Below are 6,000 nucleotides of genomic sequence, written 5' to 3'. Positions count from 1 at the left end.
GAACCGCTCCCACGGCATAATCACTCGCATCAGTCATGACCTCAAAGGGAAGGTCCCAATCTGGCGGTTGTACAATCGGAGCGCTAACCAAAGCTCCTTTGATCGTGTGAAAGGCCTCCAAGCAAGCAGAATCGAAATCAAACTTCACTTCCTTACACAACAGCTGGGTAAGTGGTCTTGCTATCTTGGAGAAATCCTTAATGAACCGTCTGTAGAAACCGGCGTGGCCAAGGAAACTGCGGATCCCTTTTACCGAATTAGGCGGTTGTAAACTCATCATCACCTCAACCTTGGCTTTGTCAACCTCAATCCCCTTTTCAGAAATCTTGTGTCCCAGCACTATCCCATCTCTGACCATGAAGTGGCATTTCTCCCAATTCAGCACCAGATGTTTGTCTTCACACCGCTGCAACACCCTGCACAAATTAGACAAGCAAACGGAAAAGGAGCTCCCATAGACGGAGAAATCGTCCATGAAAACTTCCATTATATCCTCAATCAGGTCAGTGAAAATGGACATCATGCATCGTTGGAAGGTCGCTGGTGCATTGCACAAGCCAAACGGCATTCTGCGGTAAGCAAAGGTGCCGTAAGGACATGTGAATGTGGTCTTCTCTTGATCGTCGGGATGGATTGGGATCTGAAAGAAACCTGAATAGCCATCTAAGAAACAGTAGTAAGGATGGTTAGCCAATCTCTCAAGCATTTGATCAATAAACGGCAAAGGAAAATGATCCTTACGGGTCGCAGCATTAAGTTTTCTATAGTCTATGCACATGCGATGTCCCGTAACTGTCCTAGTAGGAATCAACTCATCCTTATCATTCTTAACCACTGTAATTCCACCTTTCTTAGGGAGTATGTGCTCGGAAATCGGGAGCATGTGCTCCTGGGTCTAAAATCAGTTTTTCTCCTCCAATTCAACTCCTTTTTGCTCCGATTGCTCCTGCTGTTCCAATCCTTGCTTTTAGCTTCCTAGCCTCTTATTATAACCTGAAAAGGACTCAAACAACTACAAAACTATCAAATAAACGGGGTCAAAGTGAGTCAAAACCGTAACATATCAGCCTTCATGTCCCTTTTGTACTTGGCGTCTTCTTCTCCATTAGATCGCACAGTGCGATCGTACTCCTCATTGTAATGCCCATCAGACTGAGCCAAGTTCTCAACTAGATCCCAACCTTCATCGACATCTTTGTTGAGGAAGTTTCCATTGCTTGCGGTGTCCAGCAACATCCGTATCTTAGGGACCACTCCTCGGTATAGTGTACTTAGCAATGAAGCATTGCTGAAACCATGATGTGGGCATCGGGTAGTGTATCCCTTGAAACGTTCCCAAGCTTCACTGAACGTTTCATTGTTCTTCTGAACAAAGCTGGAGATATCTTTTCGCAGCCTTGCAGTTCTGGAGTTGGAGAAGAATTTGGCTAGAAACGCCTTCTTGCATGCTTCCCAGGTGGTTATGGAATCCTTAGGGAGTCGTTTCTCCCAGATGTGTGTTTTGTCGCCCAAAGAGAATGGGAAAAGCCGGAGCTTGAATCCAACTTCACTAACTCCATTTATCTTGGTTAGGCTACAGAGCCTATCAAACTCATCGAGATGATCCAGCGGGTCCTCCATTGGCAATCCATGAAACTTGTTACTTTGTATCATCTGGATGAGACTACTCTTTATCTCAAAGTTGTTGTTCTGGACAGCAAGTGGCACAATGCCATGTCTTTGAGTGTGAGTAGATGGAGCATCTCCTGCTCCTATGTGGGTCCTCTCTTAAGGAGCTGGTGGACCATTCTGATTATTCATCTCCTCCTCAATTGTTGGTGGTTGCGGATGCTGGACTTGTTGTTGACGTAGTAGCCTAGGTCTGTCGATGTTGTCGATGAATGGACTCAAGTGTTGGCTACCTTTGGATCGTGTTTGCATGCACAAACAGTTGATCGAGTGTGTACACAAGGTTCAACTTAATCTAGGTGATCGAGTGACGGGTCGGGTGGGTACTCTGGTTGTTCCTGAAATGCAAAACAATCAAACGCGTATGCAAACAGGTCAGTACCAAACCAAAATGGAAAATAGAACTTGATCTAGCAAGTGCTGATATCCTAAACATAGCAAATTAAAATCAACCAAATGGCAACGGCTCCAAATTGATAACAGGATTTTCACCCAGTGTATCAATTCCCTATGCAGTTGTAGTACAAAGGGTTATCAATCCAAATGGTTGTTATGCTAGCAGATAAGATATGATCAGAACTATGAAAGTCAAGCCAAGCAATAGTTGGGTTTGATCTAACAATCCTAAAATGATTAAAAGAAAATAAATAGACAAGAACCAAATGACCTAATCTAATCTCTTAGGCTAAGTGAGTAAATCTCTAGCATTGATTGATTCAAGTATTTCATCTACACCTCTCAGTGGTAAAACGCCTTAGATCTAATCTCAACCTCTCGGTGGTAAAACGCCTTAGATCTAATCTCAACCTCTTGGTGGTAAAACGCCTTAGACTAGAAGAGTATAGAATCGAAAATGCAAAAAGAAATGAAATTAAATCCTAACAAAGTGTAGAAAGATTTTTGAGTCACTCAGTTTCTCTCCCAGAAGCTCTCGCTCTCTGTTCTGAGGGTCTACGGCGTGATAGGGCGAGTGGAAGAAGAAGGGGGGTTTATATATGGAAACCCATTAACCCTAGCTTCCCAGTCCTGCCCGAGGGTCTGCTCGATGGGGTGCACGAGGATGTGCTCGGGTTGTTTTCGGTTAGGCTCTCAGATTGTTCTTTCTGTCCTTGGATCCTCTTCGATCGGGTTGTTGTTCGGGCTGTTCTTCTTGTTCCATAGCTCCTTTGGGTAGATGCTCGGATTTGACCTTGTTTCTCCCCATTTTCGGCTCTTAAGCACCTGTTTTCATCCAAAATATGCAAATGCAAGAATGCAACACCCTAAATGGCCTAAATGTGGATTCCTACAGTAAATGACCTAAAAATGCTAAGGTTAGGATAAAAACAATGCAAAATATGGACAAAAAAAGATGCTAAAAACATGTAAATTAGAGAGTTATCACTTGCATTGACCGACACCAACGTTCCATCGACCGATGCATGCTCGACATTTCACGAAATCCCTAATTGCATCGATCGACACCTCCACATGGCATCGACCGATGCTCTTAAGTCAAATCGCGTAGTCCCCGCATTGCATCGACCAACGCACAAAGTGCATCGATCGACGCACATGCCGAGCATCATCTTTCCCAACGTTCTTTGCCGGATCTCCGTTCCTAAACTACCAAAACACGATCTGATGCCAAAAAGAAGCTTCCCAAAGCCTCAAGTGACACATAAACACTCTAACAAGCCAAGGAATCAACCACATAATACATAAACACGAAAATCAGATAAATCTCAAACTTAGATAAACCATGGTCATGCACTCACCTTTGCCAAAGAAGATTTTGACTCTCAAACGACAGATCTACACTCCTAGCAAGCTCCTACAACGTTTCCAGCTACAAATCTCTCCAAGAACAGTCACAAAAGCACAAAAACTCCCAATAATGCTTAAGAACTTCTTCCTATCTTCTCTTTTTCTCAAAAACGGCCAAACTCGGCTAAAACCGCAAACTTCTCTTTTAATACGCGATTTAAGGGTTTCCTAACCCAGAACCCAGCGTTTAACTTATTCGCTTCGCGACCAAACCGACCTTGCATCGATCGATCCTACACCTGCATCGATTGATGCACATCCCAAACCGGAATTCCGGTTCACAGATGTTACAATATATAATTCAATCATCATTGTAGCATTTTATCAGATACTCAGTTCTTTTCCTAATACTCCTTCTTCTTCTAATACTCCTAGTAATGTAAATATTAATAACAAATTAAAAAGAAGAGAAAAAAAAACAGTTCTGTTATAAATCACTTAGGATGGATCTCCATAACCGGCCTGTTCACATGTCCAAGCCCACAAGGCCCATCGGTCTTGTTTTCTTATTCTAAGTCGGTTTAGGAATTCCATTGTACTTAGGGCTTTATCCTTTATTATATATATATATATATATATATATGTATCATTCGATTGAATCATTAATAAGAAGAAGAGAATACAACTTCTTGTTTCTCTAAATTTCATAACACGCTATCAGAACGAGGTCGTTCTAAAACCCTAAACGAAAAATCCCTAAAACCCTAAAGTAGCTGCACATCTTCTCATGTCCGTCCAAGCTCTCAACCGGATCAAGTTTGTGATTGTTCAAGCTTGGCGATCGGTTCTAGTTCGTGATCAGTTCGAGGTTCGTGATAAAACTCAAGGTATATGTGAGGTCTTAAGCTCCCGGATCAATTCCAGTCAACCCCAATCGGTGGAAGGTAAGCAATCAAACCACCTTCACATAGATGTATATCGAACCTGATTTTAACCTATTAGAACCCTAAAATGTGCAATTACACAATCAACAAATCAAAACTCTAAAACCCTAAAACTTTAAAATTTGATTGCTATGAGGTTTTAGGATTGCTTAGATTGTTTGTAATTAAACTGATTATACCTTGCTTAAAAAATTTGGTTGTTGTTGATTGCTTGTTTAAAATCAATTGCATGAAATCTTAAAACTAAAACCTAAAATCAAAAAGAGAAAAATATTAAGCAGTTTGTTATATGGTTTAAATCCGATCATCATTGATTGTTTGCTAAAAATCAAAACCCTAAAATCAAACATTAAAATCGGAATTGTTCTATGTTTTGCATGAAAATCTAAACACAAAATTAGGATAACTTCCAAATTAATTCTTTGGCCTTATCTCTAGTATATTTAGGAAAATTTAAATATACTAGAAATTATCCAAAAAGCCTAGAAAATATTTCCTAAAACTTTTTCCTAATCCTAACTAGAAAAAAAAATTCAATTTAGAGAAAAGGGAAAAACTTAATAAAAGGAAAACCTTGCATACTAGATTTTAAATTTATCTAGGATTGTTTTCATGCATATAATTAGCCACGAAACTATATATTAAATGACAAGAAATTATTTACTAAAATCGGCATGTTTCGGTCTTAAATACCGCATGGCCTAGACTAAAATAATCGGCATGATTTGGTCTTAAATACCGCATGGCCTAAGACTAAAACGATTGCATGGTTCAGTCTCAAATACCGCATGATAATAATCGGGTGCTTATTTCTATTTTATAGATGTCAAAGATCAACAATCTCAAATATGTTGCACTTAATGTCTACGGAGACAATATTTTTTTTTTGTGACGAAAGACAACTATTTACAATGGGCATTGGATACTAAGATTACCTTGAAATCAAAGGATCTATGTGAATGTATCGAGGATGGTAATGATACCAACGAAAAAGAAAGATACAAGGCGATTTTGCTTATACGCCATCACCTTAATGAGAGTCTCAAGAACCAGTACCTTACCATTGAGAATCCTCTTGACCTTTGGACAGAGTTGGAAAACAGATATGGACACCAAAAGACGGTTCTCCTACCAAAGGCTCAATTTGATTGGAAAAATCTAAGGATCTAGGATTTTAAATCCGTGGATGAGTATAATTCAGAGCTATTTAAGATAGTCTCGATCTTGAAGTTATGTAGTAAGGAGGTTACTGAGGAAGACTTGCTAGAGAAAACATTCTCAACCTTTCACACTAATAACATACTGCTTCAGCAACAGTAAAAATGGCTTTAAGACATATGCAAGTTTAATCTCTTGTTTGCTATTTGCTTAGCAAAACAATGAATTATGGGATTTTTGCCAAAAATGCCACATTTTCTAAAAAAGTTTTCACCAATGCCACATTTTCAAAACCTTAAAGAAAATGCAACAAACCAACTTTATGGCATAATATCAAAAGACGATTTTGCCCTCATGATAATAATGAAGCAAAGAAGCGGGAAAGTTGTGTCTCTTTCATGGTTTTGGAGGAAAAAGTACGGATGATGGACAAGATGGTGGATAAGACGATGGACATGATAAATATGATGGACAAGATGCGGTT

This window comes from Camelina sativa, chromosome 13 (assembly GCF_000633955.1).
Source record: "Camelina sativa cultivar DH55 chromosome 13, Cs, whole genome shotgun sequence".
NCBI classification, from domain to species: domain Eukaryota; kingdom Viridiplantae; phylum Streptophyta; class Magnoliopsida; order Brassicales; family Brassicaceae; genus Camelina; species Camelina sativa.
Note: the sequence above shows the minus strand (reverse complement) of the source record.